Source organism: Talpa occidentalis, unplaced genomic scaffold (genome assembly GCF_014898055.3).
Source record: "Talpa occidentalis isolate TD23 unplaced genomic scaffold, MPIMG_talOcc4v2.1 talOcc4.14, whole genome shotgun sequence".
NCBI lineage: Eukaryota > Metazoa > Chordata > Mammalia > Eulipotyphla > Talpidae > Talpa > Talpa occidentalis.
The window spans coordinates 60,144,546-60,163,686 of NW_023601433.1; the positions used below are offsets into that span (position 1 = coordinate 60,144,546).

Genomic DNA, 19,141 nt, shown 5'->3' on the forward strand with positions numbered 1-19,141 from the left:
TTCTCCACTATTTTACTGTGGCAGTAAATCCTTTAGAAATAAAAGCTAACAAGAGGTATGGACTTTGTGAATATGACTTTTTTAAGGACCCTGAGGTAGATTGTCATGGTGGGGGAGGAGTTCAGAAGCCCCTGCCCACTCCAGAGCCTTGCCAGTGGAAGGAGATGAGCACAAGGTGCAAACCAGCCCCAGTGTGGCAGGATTGTGCCCAGCAACTTGGACTAGACCTCAGAGAAAGTTAGGGACAGTAAGAATCCTTGGCCCTGATTCCCAGTCAGCAGGCCAATTCCAAGGCATCTCAGAACTATATTTTACTGCTTCATAAAAGGCCATAGAACATTCTCTCTTTCACCCATGCACCCACCATAAAGTTGTATGGGTTCTTTTATGCTGACCATGATTCAGTATTTTCGATTGATAATTATTCATGTGTGTCTCATTAATTAAATGAAAAACTAATTATATTTTAAATATGGCCCACTCAATACAAGGAAGTCCATTGGAGAAAATTAATGATGGGTCCTTGGGGGAGAAACATTGAACATGATTGTGCTGAGCAGCCCAGCCAGCACAGGGTGAAGACAGCGACACCACTAACTGGAAACAGAACTCAGTGGAGGCCCTTTCTGTTTTGTTTTGCAAACAGCATAGTCTCAATTACACACCTAAGCAGTAGGACAGTTGCGAGGGATTATGAGAGCCCAGGTGCAATGACCTGGCCCTGTGTCTAAACAGATGTGCAGAATTGCCTTGGGTCATTATTGGCAGGATATTGGTATCTCCTTGTTAACATGTGAGCAATAGTGAGGTAGAACAATGAAAAAATGAGTCAGATTTCAGAAATAACCATTTCTCCTTTCTCTTTGATATCTCAAGATTAAACTGGGATTAAATAGACCTCAGATCCAAGAGTTTGATGAGATTTCCAAAGAAGATGGTGGAGGAAAATAAAACATGAATTTGATTAAAGATATGAATGGAATTGCAGAGGAAGGGACTATGACAGTCAAATTAAAGGGGAAATTTTAAGTGGTAAAGCTTGAGAATTGTCCAAATTCTTTCAAGTGGATGGGCTCTGTGAGAATTCATCACCTGTAAAAATCCCTGTTGTGCAGGACAGGAGATGAGTCTTTCACATGTGCACTGGGCATGGCTCGCAGGACCTCTATGTCCAATTGCCAGGCACTGGCCAGTTCAGACACTCATCTGTCAGCCACAAGATGTAAATGACATGGTAGGCATGGAGAGAGTTGTCTCAGGATCCCCAATTTTCTTCCCCATCTACTGAGAAATAGAGATTGGCTGAGTCAGGGAAGCTAAGGACAGAATCAGAAGGAGTCTTCAGACCCCACCACTGGGCCCAGTTGGAGCTGTTGAGTACAGGGGAAGCAGACTAGAAAGGAGGGATGCAGGCACAGAAGCTTCCTCATTCTCTGATTATTTTGACTATACACTGTCATTGTTCCCAGGTGCTCAGAACATCTCATTAATATTGTGACATAAACTGTTAAAGTTGTTTTGATAATAAAGCAATATTTCAGGGCCAAATCATCATTGCTCTCACTACCCACAAGTCATCGAGATGAAAGGATAAACAAGAGACAATACCTGTGGGAGATTGCGGATAGGGACACAGTAACAAATGTTCTCTTTCATACTCTTTATTGTTCCTGACTGTCATTACTTCCCATCAGTACTCAAAATACATACTCACACTGTCTTCTCCTCCTCCACCAGCACTTGAAACCCGTCTTTCTTTCATCTACAGAGCAAAGTAGGTGGACTAAATGATTAAGAGCCCTTTCCGATCTTGCAAATGTTTGCTTCCCATGCATTGTCTATAGTAATGTCCTAGTTAATGAGAGCAATGCATCTAGACAGGTAGGTGGGTGGGTTGGTGGGTAAATAGATCTAGATAGATCGATCTCTGTAGACCCTTCTAGATAGGTCCATGCATTGACTTTTCTTGGTTCAGTTGTTAGTAATTCGAGAGTCCTCTATGTAGACAAATCTGGATCATTGAAGGTTTGACTATCCATGTTGAGATTCTCTGGGCATCTTTTTTCCTCTCCTCTCTGGATGGAACCAGCAGGGTGCCTAGCATTACTAATCTTTCCACTAGGACACAGGAAAAGAATAAAGAGATAGTGAAATTTACAAAGTCAGTTTAATTCCTCACTTACAGCATTGGTTTGACAAGTAAGAGTGTTTAACCTAATGAGGTTTCAGGATTATCAGTGGATTTCTTTTATCTGTTTTATACCTGTCCCCAGTTAACATGGATAAGTGAGTTGCCTGTGTTTGTAGATGGCTTTAAGTTGTTGTTTGTTATCCTTTCTAAAAATATTTCAGGTGATGTATTGATAACATTCACCTTGTTATACTGAGGACACTAAGGCTCTGGAAGATTAAATTAACTTCTCTGACCTCCCCTAGCAAAACAGTGACAGAACTAGAATTAGAAGTCACTGTTGCTAAAACTCCCCAATAGCTTGGCCCCCTGAAAGGTGGATTTCTGCGTGTTCACCACATTTTGGGGAGTAGGGTCTGTGATTGAAGAGGCCAAACAGCACAACAATGAAGATCACTGTAAAAGAGACTATTATTCATTGCTCGAGTCTCAGGCCCCTTAGTGAGACCCTGTGACTATGTTACTTGGAATTGTCACAACAACTCAGCAAGGCCTGTGTCATACAGCCCCTCATTCACAGATGAGGAAGCTGAAACTGAAGAAAATGTCCAGGTTACCAGGTGGTATCTGTGAATTGACAAAAGTAGGATTCAAGCCAGTGTCTCTGGCCTCTGAGAATGTCCACACCACTGCTCACAGGGTGGGGGCTTCCGCATCCTAGGTCACACCAGGCCCCACGGTTTCAGGTCTCCTCCAGCAGGAGGTAGCTCCCTTGTACTTCCACTGCTTTCCTGATAAACTCAGAATGGCCATGTTTACTCCCTTGAAGCTATCCTAAAACAAATCTAAGCCCTTAGCTCTCCACCTACTATGGCTAGCGGTGCCTCTCAGTGAGCTCACCCAAGGGACCAAGCATCCAGGCCCTGGTGCTTTGCTAAGTAGGCCTGCATGTACATGGCAATCCACCAGTCAGCACCCCACCAGTCAGCCTGGACCCCACAGGAGGAGAGGCACTATGGGGCACTGTGGGCTGCAGCTTCACCAGAGATGTGAACTCCTGATCTCATGCACAAGTGATGGGTGGGTGAGGCAAGGGGTTTGTGCAAACTCTGCACAGGAGGTTACTGACACGGCGCCCTCTAAGAGGGAGCCACAGATCAGAGGCCATCATTACTGTAAGGGGAACTCTTCGCAAAAGTGATTATAAATGCAACACCTTTCTTCAGAGGAGTGTAGCTTTACCAACATCGTCTCATTAACATTCATGTTATTAGGATGCTTTTCTTTATCTGCCTCCACAGGCTTTCAGTCCCAATCCACAATCTGCATTCTAATGTCCTGTCTGCATCCAGCTGGCCTCCTCCACCCCGCCCCCCTTCTCTGGGCTCCATGGCCACAGGGGAAGGGCAGAGTGGGAACTGAGGCTCATCTAGGATGTTCAGACATAAACCCCATCACTTATCACCTGAAACCTGAAGCAGCAGGACTCAAAACAGGCAGTAGCTGTGGAAAAGTAGGGAGTACCAGCCCACCCTCCATCATCTCTCCCGCCTGCCCTAAAGAGGCCTGGCCCGTGAGAAGGTCCAGGAATTTGGGCCCGGGCAGTGATGTCTGTGTAACCATCACAGTGTCTGAATCCTCTGCTTCTGAAAACAAGACCAGACTCCCCACCACAAAGGAAGGCAAAGGAAACAGCAAACCCCACAGCAGGTTCATATACCACCCCCACAGCCACTCAAAACAGCCCTGCTGCGCTCTTGCCACAGCAAAGTCAGGAGCCTTCCTGCAAGTGCTTCTCTCTCTGACCTCTTCTGGTCATCTGCTCTCTTTCCCCTTCCATCAGGAGGTGTGTGTGGATTCCAGGCCAAAGTATTGACTGAGATAGTATCACAGGTCATGTGGTTCAATCTGTCTAATCCTCATGTTGTCACTTCTGCATTCTGACAGTAAGTGAATGTTTTGTGTGGGGTTTAGACTTATGTCACATGTCACCTCCACCACTGTCTGGTGAGGGAGCAGGAGCTGGATCCTCAGGTCTATTGCTGCATGGACTTAGACCAGGAGTGCTGTGGCCTCTGTGTCACCGTCCTCCACCAGAGACAGGACAGATGGGTGAGAGCAAAGAATAGGTTCCCTGGAAACTCACCTCCACCCCTGGAAGATTAAACTGACTGCAGATCAGGAGAGTGTACTTTAGACTATAAAAGTCTGCTTTATAGGATTGCCCACACTTACACTATATTAGCATAGCATATATTTAAATATATACCAGGACCCTATGCCAAATGTTTTGTATGAAGTGATATATGGGGTCCAGTGTACAGTAGATGAATTATCAAGTCAAAGAGATTAGGAAATATAAAATTAATGTTGCTTTTGTATGTGCATTAAATGCTGACTGTAAGGTCAGCCCAGTATTTGTAGAAGTCCAAAAATATGTTTCTAACAAATTTTGCTTCTACAAACATCTTGTCAACAAGATATATTATTCAGAGGCTTTCAGAATTTAGATAATTTTAAGCAAATAACAATAAGTGTTCCGTTAATAAAAATAACAGTAATAGTGATTACTGAGTGCTTACTAGGTCTCGGGCACTGTGCCAAGAGCTTCTGCATATCAGATCTCATGTAAATAATCAAATGTTTTTAAGTGAGAATTTGTTTTCCCCCTCTGGCTGCCTTTTCAACTTGATGTCTGTTATTCTAAACCCAAGAAAGTTAAAGTGGCTGTAACTACTAGAGGACATTTCTCTGACAAATCAAGGAATGTCTCTTGGAGTTAATGCTTGAGCTACTCCCAACTAGATGTACATAGGATGTGAAAGACAACTGTCAGTTAATTCCAGTTAATGCCTTTGCCCTTCCTTCCTCCCCCTTCACTCATACCTGATTTAGGACTTACTAATATTTACAAGCTATCACTTAAATTGGAGGAGCTGCCGTGGCCTAAATTTTTATCAGTTCCATTTCTTTGGCAGCTCGGGGAGGCACTGACGATAAGCACAACTCCTAAAGGAACTCACAAGTACCACGGAGTCATTTATTGGAGGATCTCAATCACTCAGTTACATAAATCACTCCTGAGTCAGAGTGAGCCAGATATAAAACCTCTGGAGGTCACTAATAAAATCTAAATATCAGAAAGGAAAGTAAAAATAAGCGTCAAAGGCAGAGGCAACCTGTGGCTAATTTTAGTAGCTCTCTGTTTGTTTGAAAGTTCTCTGGGTCTCCAGAAGGAAAGAGGCCACAGAGAGGAAAATAGGCCAGATCTCATCATGGACCACAGACAATAGGAGCTGAAGTTGTTTTTAGAAATGATACTGTCTGACCCTCGCACTTCAGAGACTGGAAAGAAGGCCCAGGACTGAAGCCCAGATAGGCCGGGTAGCACCTGCGGGTCATGGCCACACAGCAGTGGAGGCGGGTCAGCTTGTGTCTCCTCAATCAGCCCTTTGCTCTTTTCAGCGCATCATGCCTCCATGGTCTCTCTCCAAGATTATGCCAAATAAGTCATTTTAAAGAATCAGAAATTCAGAGCCGATTTACCAATCTGTTCCTGGCATTACACTCCCTGATGTGAGGCGGGTGAAATGGTGGTTCTTTTCCTCATTTCCATTCTCTGAGAAAGACTGAGAGAGAGAATCATATTTTTTCTAGTCATTTACTTAAATGATATGTGAACTAGATGACAGTATAAAGAATGGATAAAGAGAAAGGAAAGTGGCCCTTAATATTTAAGTCCATTTGCATCTACACCTAGGGCACTGCTTCTGGCTACGCAGTCGACTCACCTTGGGTGGTTTTGAAACAGCATGTGCCCAGGCCATACCACAGGCAAATTGAATAAGAGTGTATTAGGTTGTGAGTCTAGCAACTGTATCTTAATGCGCCCAAGTGATTCCAATTCAGGCAAGTTTGAGAACCATTTTTGCAAAGATGAGTCATTCTCAGCCCCAAAAGTTAAATGATGGGAATTAACTTATTTTCTTCTTCCACTGTTTGTTTATTTGAATGCCTGGGACATCCTCTTTCCTGCTGATTACCTCCCCACAAGAAGGCATAGCCTTGCTACTCAAAGTGTGTTCCATGGACCTGAAGTATTGGCATCACCTGGAAATGTGCTTGAATTGCAGGCTCTGCCCTAGAGCTCCTTTAAACTAGTGCTCTGGATGATGTATCTGTACAGAATGGGGCGTTTGCAATTGTATGGGGGAATATAAAAATAAAATTTATTATTAAAAAAAAAAAAAGAAAAGCATTGTTCTTCAGGAACTGGCCTAATCGGTGCTGTTATTTAGAGATCTAGCACAGTTCACTGTCAGACGGCTGTAAAGGTATGTGTGTGCATACCTCTTGCAGCCATCAAGTTGATATGTTCCCTCAACCGAGTACCTGTCATCATCCCTGATTTCCTCACAGACACTCTGAAGGTGCACTGGGGTGACCTGCTCATCCTAGTCAGGTCAGCAAGGGGGTGAAGAGGGAAATGGGCAGATGAGAAGGTCTTGTGTTTCCTAGCATCCTTCTAATGGCAACCTTATTTTCCCGCCTATACTCTGAGACCTGCCAGAAATCTCAAATGAAGGAGACTTACAGAGAAGCAGTAGACCTCAGGCTATCAGAAAGTGGTGGAGTGGGTGCTGTATTCAGCTCAGTTTTTCTGGCCAAAATAACCATTAGAAAGCATACGGAGCACTTTTCTGCCACAAAGAGTTAATCTGCAATGCTCGGCAGCCCTGGTCGCACCTTGCAGAAGCCATAGGCGTGTAAAGTCCCTGATGTTTCTCTATTCATGGATTTGAAATTCCTTGCCAGGGAAACCATGTACATATTATGCCATGTTGAGACACTTGATGATCAAAGAAATCAACATGGATATTAGATTAGAACCTACTAGCTAGTAAAGGAAGCTGTGTGTGTGTCTCTGTGTCTGTGTGTCCACCATCTGGGAGGCTCACAGGCATGTTGTCTACCCTACATCACCATTGTGTTTCCCTCTTGTCTTCCATCCTTCCTTCTCATATCTCTGAAGACACTTTCCACATTTGGGGTTGTTCCTGATTACTGAAAGCACAGCAGAAGTCCTTGGTAGCAGAGTCATTTGCTGCCACATAACCCTAAAATGCAGCAGCATTTGCCAAGTCACAGCTGTTACTTATCACACCAGCATCAAAGCATGAACTGCAGCTAGTTGACCATATAAGCAGAAAGTGAACAGAGAAGTCAGACAAGAAAGGAAAGTGAAGTGGGACAGGACCAAAGTGTGTATCTGAAGAAGAGAAAAAATTTGGGGAGTAAGGTCTGCTGATCAGGCCCAAACAGAAAGAGAAGGCCATTGAATCAGGGAAAGCAGCAGGCTTCCTGCAGACACAAGCACCTTGTATGTGTTCTGCATATCACCAATCTAATGACTGACTCTTGAGGAATGAATCCTGTCTCCTGGGTTTGTATATACTTAATATCTTTCATCCTCACATTCTACTACCCATGTCTATATTACACTATCAGACAAAAGCAGAATTAATAGATTTGGGCTGAAAAAAAATAGCTTCTACTCCTTAATTGTGCATTTTTGGAGATGTATAAACCTTACTGTTTTTCTCATCAGTCTTTACTGTACCTCTGAATTCATGAGGTAAGTTCCCACTCCCTTGATCTGGGGAAGAATCAAAAGTCAGTAACTCACATGGGCAACAGGAGCTGGTGACCTCAGTCATCACGTCAGCTCATTAGTGAAAATTAGCTCTAGACTCTCAAACCAGTTGACTAGCCATCAGCTCTTCTTACCCCATGGAAAGTGTGATGCTAAGGAAATTTTAGTCCTCGTAGTGATTTTAGATAACACCACCTAAAAGGTGCCTTGATGATGGTGACCAAATGAAAGTGGGCTGTCCTGACTATAAGGACACATCCCTGTCCTTGTCTGTGAAATAGCTACTCATATCCATCAATGGGAAAGGAATATGGAAGAATACTTTGCCTACAAGTCAGGGCTCTAGCAGGAGCCAGGACTCTCAAAGTCAACTGTGCCCAGTACCTGTTCCAAAAATAGCATTCCAGAATCTTAGATGCTAACAGTGACCTTCAGTCTCTTTGACAGCATTTGGTTGGACAGATGTTATCATTTGAGTTCTTCGGATGTGTTTGTAGACATTTTTTATCTTGATTTTCTTCTCTAAACATAATGTGCTCTTCAAATTTTATGGTAATGCAGATATTAAATCTTCCCATGATAAATTTTAGAAGTTATATTGGAAAAGGGAAGATTTAGCTCATGCTTTAAATAAAACTCTAAACAATGAAACAATAAATTCAGTAGCTGGCTAGACCCAACATTGATTTGTGAAAGGGAGAGCTAGATTTGGCCTTGAGTTTGGAAGGTTGAAGAAGCTGGGTGGGATCAGAACTGAGTATAAAAGAGAACAGATAAAGACATCTCAGCCATGTGTCTTCTTTGCTGTTACACAACACACTTTGTCCCATTAAAAAGGAATTTGATGCTTTTCATAAGGATTCAAGCAAAGCACTTAAAAAAGTTGATATGCCCTAGGGTTCTGTTTTTACCCGTTCTCATACAGTAAGATTTCCTAGGTCTCTATCATTTGTTCTAATGGCTCTCGTGACCTCCTGTACACAGCTGACTCCCAGATCATTCTCCTGAAATCAAATATTTCTGTCAAAGCCCAAACCCAAATATCCAGTATCTGTTACTGAAAAGTTCCATCAAGTGATTCAAGTAAATTGCAATCCTAAAGTCATCTTCCCACCACAAACACGCCTGTTTGAGTGGATTGGGGTAGGGGGCGCAGGGGGTATGGCAACCATGATAGAAAGCTAGAAATCATCCTCAGCTTCTCTTCCTGTACCTGTCCTTTCGATATACCACCCTTAATTAGTGAGGAAGTCCTATTTTGTACCTCAGAAGCATCTTTAGAATTTTGCCACCTCTATCATTTGGGACTTATCACTTGTCATCACAGCTAATAAAAGCATAGATAGGTTTAAAGGATTTAATTAGTCTTCCAAATGCTTTCTTAAGAGGATGGGTAGAATCACAGTCAGGACACAGGAGTTACAATCACTCTCAGCACACTGTGGGAGTGTGTGAACATGGTGGGGCTGTGTCTTATCATAGGAAAAAATGGATGCAACTGCCAAGTTCACAGGGTGAAACGCAAACTCCATTCTGTGTCCCTTCCCTTGTCTTCAGCTTCTCAGACACTCTTGCTCACACACAGTTTTCCAGCCATAGGACACCTCATGCTTCTAGGAAGATAAAATATAATAGTCCTTCCTTGTAATCCACTGTAGCCTGTGCTTAAATTCATTCTGTCACCTGCTGGAGTTTATTCTCCCTGATTGTGTACATCTCTGTCTCTCCTATATTTTAAGTCCCAAGTTCCTTGAGGAAATTGTTCTCAGAGCCTTTAAGAACTGCTTAACCAGTCTTACTAAATAAGTGAACTTTCAGGGGGAACCTTTATTCACAAATACTCTCTCAATTAAAAAAAAAAAGTCTCAAAAGTTCTTTAGAAACTGGTGGACCAGAAGTGGAAGGTGGGAAGGTGGTCTCAGTACTTTTTCTCCATCACAATCCTTTTGGTGAGGTGGCATTCCTACTCTACAAGCACAAGGGAGACTTGGACATGTATAGTTACAAAGTATTTTTTACTCTAATTGTAACCCTTAAATGAATTAAGAAAATAGGAGCTATGATCACATAGTACTTGACCATTTACTGACTCTCTGATTTAATCCTCACAACCTTGCGGTGAGTTTTCTGAGATGAGCCTTGCTCTCAGACCGATAAAAACTTAGAGAGGTCAAGTGACTTGACTGCAGGTACGTACAATTGGCAGAGTTAAGATTCAGACATAGACCTTATGCGTCTAACTGTGACAACCTTTCCAATACAAAACAAACAGGTTTGCCAAGACCTCAGTCAGTACTGCATGTCCAGAGAATTAAGAAGCTCTGCCATTGCAGAGTGAAGGGCTCTTTTTTGTGACTATAAAATTTCTCCCATATGCTCATCTTATAGAGTCCTTTTCTAAGTTTACCTTTACCATTTGAATTTTGGTTATATGCCATATATTTAGAGGCTAAGCCTGGAGTTTGATCTTTAGAAGACCAAACTTCAGGATAGGGTATTTATAAAACAATTGAACCATCATCATAATTTCCCTAAGCTCTGCCAACAAGTAATTTCCAAAGTTGGTAAACTATCTCACACATTAGAGTAGAAGGTGGAAATCAAAATGAGACAGTGAAATTAAACTCAAACTCATAAAGAATTAGCAGCACTAGAGAAGAGATCTTCATTTGGCAAAATATCAACCAAAGTTTAGTACTACTGAGAAGATGAGATGAATAAATATAGCTGCTGAAAACAATATCAGATGTCTTGCTCAGATGTTTAATGGATTTGCATTTTAAACATGGGTAATATGAAATAGCCCTTAAGCCTTTTTTTCAAACTTGCCATCTATTTTTAGTGGGGAGTAATTTTTTTAACCCAATCTCATTTGTTTAAAAAAAAAAAAAAAAAAGCTAGGTACTTAATCATTTTTGCTTAAATATGATTAGAAAAGGAAAATTATGCTAGTTATCTGCTTTCATTCATTTAGTTAATATCCCAAAAGCCATGGAAGTAGTTAAATAAATAAATGAAAAAAGACTGTTGAGTAGAGGTATGGTATTTGTTTGTCTGTTGTAAATGAAGTTGTCATTCCTAAGCCAATCAAATCATGCATTTTTTATGAGAGGTTGCAACTTGCAGAGAGATGGAAATGTTAGACACTAATTAATTAACGTGGCTGGCAAAGCAACTCAAATATCTTAGGACTCAGAACTAAGCTATAGAAAGATCATTAGGATTCACAATACAGTGGTGCTTTTCTGGTGCTTTTTTTGATTTGATAAAATGCCTGTGTCCTGTCAGAAGGTTCAAGATAAAAAAGCATTTGGCTTAAATTTTCCAAGCTCTTTTTGAACTGGAGGTTTTAAAGATTTGCTTGTTAGAGGAATATTCTTGTGGTGGCGTTTGTTTGCCTTAAAGTTGAAAGGGAACTGGAGATTACTGGATAAAGCATCACTAAACTTAACAGCATTGAAGCTCTAAGACTAGATGAAGGGTAGCTTGGGTTGCACCCAAAACACTATCGATTCCACAGTTGGTGAAGAGGTGGTGGTGTTTTACATCATCAAGTTCATGTTTAATTTAACTCGTGCAACTTGTAAATATTGTGGATAAATGACTAGAGAACTTTCCAAACCTCACAATGGAGACAGCCTATATGAATTCAACATTGGGTGTTTTATGAGTCTCTGAAAAGAATGCAGTATATGAGTTTGTACTATCTGAAATTGTCACTATTCAGCCATTTTTTGATCTACAAAATGGCATTTTCATATGATTCAATCTAATAACTTGACGTGTAGATGTTTCTTTTTTTTTTAATTTATTTATTTATACAAGCACTGGGCATAGTCAGAAGCGCGGGAGGGTGAGAGAATTCACCAGAGCGGGGAGCAGAACAGGCAGACTGACGAAAAAGTACACTGCCGAGGGGAGCAGCGGGCGTCAGGAGAGGTCTGTGCGCCATGTGGGACCCTCGCCCAGCGGCCGGGAATCGAACTGGTGCTGCAGAGGATGCGGGCAGCTTCGCAACCCAGCGCTGAACCGTTGCGCCACCGGGGAGGCCCTGTAGATGTTTCTAATGTAGCAAACATACAACATCTATAATGGCAAAGGAAATACTGTGGTTACATGGATGGAAGGGTATTTATGCCTTTTGGGGGTTTAATCTATGGCAGAAGTTCTGGTGATAGGGAGCTGTCCCATTTGACTGGAATAGGAATATAGATCAATCATGAGAAATAAAACTATAAAAGTGATGTGGGGTAAAAGCATGAAGTTCCTTGAGAGACAGGCCAAGGCATTGGAATTTAATTTGGTAGATAATTGAACATTTTTGAGCAGGGAGAGAAATGATTAGAACTGAGTTTTTGACCTGTTAAAAGATAGTGGTGGATAAGATGGTTTGGAAGGCAAGGCCCAGAAGTGGCGAAGAGTCCATCTAAGTGAGCAGTGATGAGGACTACCTGGCGTAGCAGCTGTGGAAATGGAAAGGAACATAAGACTAAAGAGAAACTTAGCAAAGAGGGGTACAAACTGAATTCCAAAGGGAAGAAAAGCAAGCAAATTTCAAGCCAAGTCAGAGTGTTATGTGAAGGCTATGGGAAAACAAAGCAAGCAGTGACCCTGTACCCCAAAATGATCTTCATAGAACTAGTCTCAGCCCGGCACTGTGTGTTGCCAGTGAGTGACCAAATGTCAAGCACAACCTGGATGGGTTTTGTGTCTCTAAGACATTTCTTATGGGGACAAAGCTAATGAAGTCTAAGTAAAGCACACCTAATAGTAGTGTCCGGGGTTACCAGAAGTTCCAGGTGAGGACACAGCTCCTGATGTGGCTAGGACTCCAAAGTGGGTAGCAGGATGAACTGGCACTGTGGACCCAGCCTCAAGGTAACAGATTCAACACAAAGAGTCTCCCAAAACTGAGTGAAGGTTAGCTAAGGGCCAGTGGTTCCCCACCTCCCAGTTGGGTTCATTCCAGGTCCCTGGGTGTCAAGAACTCAGCCCAGAGGTGGTCATTATAGGCAGAGGCTATCAAAAGCACAATTTATTTTTAAACCAGGCTCATTGTCTTATAATATAAAATTATACCAAGTTTGTGGCATGTAGAGTCAGAGTATTATTGGAAATGTAAATGAAATGCTGGGCTGTTAAACTTCTCCTTAATGGCCTGGTCAGGCATTATTATTTCAATGTGTATTTTGCATGGCTCAATTAGGCAGCGTGTCTAATTTAGCATCTGGGTAACATCTGGAAGATTGACTCTTGGAGCATCCATCGTTGATTTTGGAAGACAATTCCACAATCAAAAAGAAATCATATTTAGAAAGGCTATCTGTATACTTCCCGCTTAGTGATAAGGGCAAATTATCACCTCTCTCTTTATTTTGGCTCATTAAGCAGTGACCGTCACATAAATCCCCATGCAGTCTTCTGCTGTACTTGGCCTTCTGTTGTACTTAGCTGTCATAGTATTACCTGAGCAGGACTATAATCCCACTAAATAATAACACAAGCTTGGTATAAGCCTTTCCCTAAGATTAAATCTTTCAGGCCTCCCTGGTGGCGCAAGGGGTTAAGCACTGCACTATGAAGCAATCCTCAGCCTCTGCAGCATGAGTTTGATCCCTGGCTAGCCAGGGAGCAACCCACATGGTGCAGCAGACCTCTCCTCTCTCGCCCGCTGCTCCCCTCGGCAGTGTATTTCAATCAGTCTGTTCTGTTCCCTACTCTGTCTCTGGTGAATCCTCTCACACACAACACACACACACACACACACACACACACACACACACACACCCCGCATCTCTGGCCTGTACCCCAACTCTTGTATGCATAAATAAATAAATCTTAAAAAAAAGATTAAATTCTTTCCATTTATCTCCATTTCCAAAATTATTTTATACCCCCCATTTTTTGTCATTAAAACTTATAGATATAAACAGAGGATTCTAGACAAACATTCCTTTAATAGTTTAAGCTACTTTTGCTTTGCTTTTAACCACATTTATTGGGACCTCACCAGAATGGCCCAATTGCTTATTACATCACAAAGATGAAGTGATTCAGAAAAAAGGACAAAAAATCATCAAAGAAATCACTTTCTGTTCATAATAACAATGCTAAACACAACAACAATATCTTAAATAACAGCTAACAGGTACCAAATCTGATCAGAAAAAAGGTCATAGGTTGACCTCAAAGTAATAGTAGCTCTTAAATAACAGCATTCCTAAAAGCCTCACGCTTGTACTGTGTTCTAACGATTATTTTTCATCCACATTTCATACCTCCTGTTTTAAGTCTATTCATTTTTCTTCTAATTTTAAGAATAAATAAAGCAAAATGGAAGCTTGTGTTATTATTTAGTGTGAAAACACAGAACCTAATCATAGCTAATGAGTATAATAAATGCTGGGCTGTAGCTGCCCTTGTTTGTATGTGTTTTATATACAGAAGGTAACAGCCTGAGTCACTAGGATGCCAAGTTACAGATGGGGTTGTGGAATGTTATTTGACAGCCGATTAGAGTAATCTGTCAGAAATGATGACTTAATCACCATAACAGATTCCAAATCCCCTCATAGAATTCCTCCCAGAGTAATCTAATTTTCCTGCAATATTTTATTTAACGTATTTTATTTTATTTTACTTTGGCAATATTAAATGGTTTCTCTGCTTATATTTTTTCTCCTCTAATATCCCACATAGTTGTAACCAAAACATAAATAGGTGGTGTTGTGATAGCTAAAGACTGCCTTGGAGCCTGATAAGCCAAAAGCTGATAACACCCTGGGTTCTATAGGTTTTTCTCCATCACTGGATTATTAGTCTATATGAAAAAAGCTGGGAGTTGAGCAACTCTAGCTGTATGCTTCTTAGGGCACTAAGAAAGCCATTTCTTCCAGTATATTCTCTTAGCTTTCACACGGGACCTTTGCCTTTTGCCCTCAGGGAAACCCTCATACTATATACAGTCTTAATGACAAAGACAATGATGACTTCATTGAGCACTTGTGACCGCAGCCAGTGCTTTGAGCTCTTCATGTGTATCAATGGCTTCTAGGAAGAAGTAGTAATTTATTTCCACTCTGCCTCTCCCTCCCCCACCACCAATGTGGTGATTTGCCATCAGAAGAGAGAGGATGGTTTATGCTTCTTCGTGGTCATCGTGCTCAAAGTCACTTTTTTCTTTCCTTAACTTAGGTCACTGTATAGAATATATATGTCAGTAAATACTGGTTCAGAGTTTTCTATGCACCTACTGTTAACTCAGTTAATGGCATGGCACAAAGGAGTGGTTTGGAATAGCTCGTGACTCACAACACAGACGATCCCCATGCACTCTGCTTCCACCAAGGATTTTCCTCCCAGGGGTTAACTATGTACTCTCTGTTCTCCAGAATTTCCAAAGCAGCGTTGAAATAAACAAGCATTGTATCATCCAGTCAGTCAACATAAAGCCAAATACCAGAGCATTCTGGATGAAATGATGGTTTATCGAACAAGTATGCCACATTTTGATTCATTTTCTAGATTGCTGTCTACTTTCTTATGCTCTTAGTTTGTGAAGAAACCACAAAACGTAGGATCACTTTGTATCAGTGATTCAAAATTAGTTTCCTCTCACAGAGCCATTGATAAGCTCACCTTGCTGATTATCAGTTTCCTTCTTATCAACATAGAGAACATTTCAGATCACTTGTCCCATGAAACAAACCTGAGACTAATCCCGTTGTGTGTCTTATTTAGAAAGGCCTGCAGGGGTCGTGGGGGCTGAGCTAGCATCGAGGCTCTGTATGACAGCATGCAGTTCCTACCAGCCGGTGGCACATTGATGGGACTACACACTCCTATTGTGGCTGACAGGCCATGGTGGATTCTTTCATTTATTATAGCTTTTAAAGTTTTCTTTCCTACCTATTTCATGGCAAAATCTCATATACAGTGAGTATTATTCTGAGGCTACCAGGTTATTTTATCTGCGCATATGAGGTAAATGCACACGTATACATACATACACACACATAGGCCTGCACAATCCCGGTGGATTTCTAATTGGGGAAAACCCTGCATATTGAAACAGTCTTCATGTCTAGTATGGAAGAGGAAAGTGATGGTAATTTTATATATTCTTAGAAACCCCAAACTCACTTGCAGTCCATGTTAGGATATATGCTGAAGGCAATATGGAGGAGTAGTTGGGAGCTTCTACCTCACCCCACTTCCCCCAGGACCCTGAGCATGGCCCCTGCTCTGTGGCTGACCTTGATGTGACTTAGCTGAGTAAGTGAACCCCTCTGTCCCTTGGTTCCCCATGCATGCCCATCTCAGGATTATAGTGAGAATTAAACTAGTTAAAATATACAAAGAACTGGGCCTCCCTGGTAGCACAGGCAGTTGAGCGCAGCACTGTGAAGCTGTCCGCAGCCGCTGAAGTGTGGGTTCGATCATGGCCGGCTGTGGAGATACCTGCATGGCACGGCAGACCTCTCCAGTCTCGCCCGCCACACCCCTCAGCAATGCATTTCAGTCAATCTGCCTGTTCCGTGCCCCACTCCATCTTTGGTGAATCCTCTCACCCTCCCTCACATCTGGCCTGTACCCCGGTCTTGTATAAAAAAAAATAAAATCAACCTTAAAAATATATATATATACACACACACACAAAGAACCTACAGCAATGCTTGATGAAGGAAAATTGAAAGAAGGAAAGATTTCCTCAGTCCCCACAAAAGGAGCCAAAATTCACCACTGCACGTCCAACTTGGGCTTTTGCTCAGTGGGAAAATCTGGGTGTGAATGACCCAGCACATTTTCTTGTCCTGTAGTTACTGGCAGGGGTGTCATTCTATTGACCACCTCTTTGCAAGTTTACCATTCAAAAAATTGAAGAAATTCAAAAGTTACCATTCAAAAATGGGAAGAAACTGAAACGTTCTTGTCCAATACTCACTAGTCAACATTCTTAAAGTTTCTGGGTTTGCCCAACTTCCCTTATGCAGAACATAATGCAACAGTGACTGAAATGGCAAAAATGCCTTCCCAGAGAGATAGGGATCCCCACAGAGCTTTCGGGGTACTGAACTTCCTGAGAGAAACTCGGGAAGTGTAGGGGTTCTGGCATTTCTCAATCCATTATACAACAGAATGTGGAGAATTCTGCATGAGCTGTGTTTGTGTTGCCAGAGAGCAAGGAGAATCCAACTTGTCTCTGCTGGTTGGAATCCTTCCATTTTCTCATTTGGTGCGTAGCTCTCTTGTGAATTCCTATCCCCTCTCTTTCTACCTTTAAATATTTTATGGGCAGTAAGCTTATAATATGTGCCATCACGGCTGCTCTCTCCAAGGGTCAGGATGGGTTTAATAATGAGATGCATCACAGTGACTCTGTAAAACCCATTTCAGGTTAAAAAATGGCATGTTTTATTGAATCTCGTGTTAAAGGTGGTTAACTCATCCATTGGTGATGGCTGGGGTTAAACAACTTTCAACATGAGTTCCTCTGTGTGTGAGAAGCCAGCGGCGTCACCTTCCGCTCGACCCACGGCCTTCTCCTGGGCCCTGTCGCTCCCAGACTCTGGCCTGTGTCATCGCTGGCTATTTAAACTCAGGAGCCTCCCCTGTTCCTCCCAGGACTGAGGCAGGGAGGTTTGGAGAAGTCACCCCGACAGATGTGGCTTATAATGGCAAGTCTGGAGAGCAGTCAGTGGACACTGGTGTTTGTGGCCAGCCTCATCGCTGTCACCATGACATGCCGAGACCCGTTGTGGAGGCGGTGACAGCTGCTGCCAGGGTTGGGTACAGCTCCCAGTCCAGGCAGTTGCCCCTGTAGACGTTGGGTGATGGCTTTGCTCCAAAGTTGAATCCTCATTTTCATTTTCATGAGCCGCAGCTGGGCTCTTCTGTGACAAATTGAAGGTCAGCACATTTCAGAAGGGAGGAGCATTGGGTCCGATCAGAGAGCTGTCGTGCAGAGGAACAGGGTTCTGGAAAGCCCTGCTCTGTATGTGCGAGGTAGAGGGAGGCAGGCCAAGCCCGCTTGCTCATTAGGAGACAGGATAAAGGCGGAGGCTTCGTGTGGGAAGGTGGATGTGCCGCCCGCAGCAGAGGTCCAGCCGGGTGGCAGGAGGGGAGGTAGGGATGCTGTGTCCAGGGGGAGCAACCTGCATGCAGTCACGGATGCTGTGCTTAGCTGTGACACAAAAAACATGGGGAGGTGCAGCCCTTATCCTCAAGAAGCTCCAACTCGCTGAAAGCCTAATCAGACCCCGAGGAAATGGCCCTTGAATGAGCTGCGGAGACAGCTCTTGTGTGAGAGGCGTGCCTTCTGTGCACTTGATGCGATGCTTAATACACAGATGTCCCCAAAATTAATCCTCCCGTTTCTAAGAAACATGTTTGGCTCCAGTCTCCTTCTCCTTCCCACCCCCTGAGGAGGGAGCTCTTAAAATCTCCCCTTTCATTAGATTTCATTTGTTTTTAAACAGGTAGGGCTAAATAGAGACCGAGAAGGTAACCAGTGCCTTAATGTGTGACTTGAGGCAAAATGTTGTTCCACCATAAAGCGAAAAAGCAATTCATATGCAGTTGAAGAAATCTTCAAGGAAATGGATTTAGAAGGCTGTCTTCATAGAAACATAAACTTGATGAAATATGTGAAATCAAATTTACTGCCATGAGCCAGGATCTATTTCCAAATGGATGGATCTTGCATTTTTCTGTGGGACAAGCCGTGGGCCAACAGGGAGACCTCCTACTTGCTGCGCTTGCTTCAAGAACAGCTGACTTGAACCCAAGTCATAGACTTGCTTCTCCTGTTTCCTCTTACCTCAGGAAGGCTACCCCATGCATGTCACAGGCTGTAGGTTATAACCTCCCTAGATTCTTTCAGCTTTCTAGACAAATCATGACAATACAGACCACTGAAGATTTCTTCAGACAAGCAGTCCAGTGTGGTTATGGAGACAGAGCTTCAATTTAATTAGCACCTGTCTCTTAGGAGATGCCTCACAAAACTGACTGACAATCATGTGCTCATTTGTCATAGACACGAGGATGAAGGAGCCCCCTGGGGAACTAGCCACAACCTTGACTCTGAGATTCCCTTACAACTGGTCAGATGTTAGGAGATTGGATGAGTGACTGCCAACCTCCCTGGCCCTTCCCCTGGTCTGATGCTGTCAGTTGGGACCTCCCCGTGCCAAGCACAGCATGGAATGCCACTCTCCAACCCTCACAGTGGATATGTTCCACTTCTGGGGTCATAAAGAAGCAGTATTGAGAAGCTACAATTGTGATACCTTGTGCTTCATCTTGAGTTCTTGAGGAAGGTGGTAAGGGTGTAACTTCTGACTGCCAATTTTAAT

General features: G+C 42.7%; 1 protein-coding gene across 12 annotated transcripts in view; it reads left to right on the plus strand.

Moving 5' to 3' along the window:
- CELF2 (CUGBP Elav-like family member 2) overlaps window positions 1-19,141 on the plus strand; it is a 591,625-nt gene that overhangs the window by 488,326 nt on the left and 84,158 nt on the right. Inside the window, exon 1 of one of the 12 annotated variants that reach the window (XM_054695085.1) lies at window positions 18,893-19,108. The exons of the other annotated variants lie outside the window; for them this stretch is intronic. The gene's annotated coding sequence lies outside the window, so the exon portion shown is untranslated. Of the gene's footprint in view, window positions 1-18,892; window positions 19,109-19,141 lie in introns of those variants that run through there. 12 annotated transcript variants of the gene reach the window in all.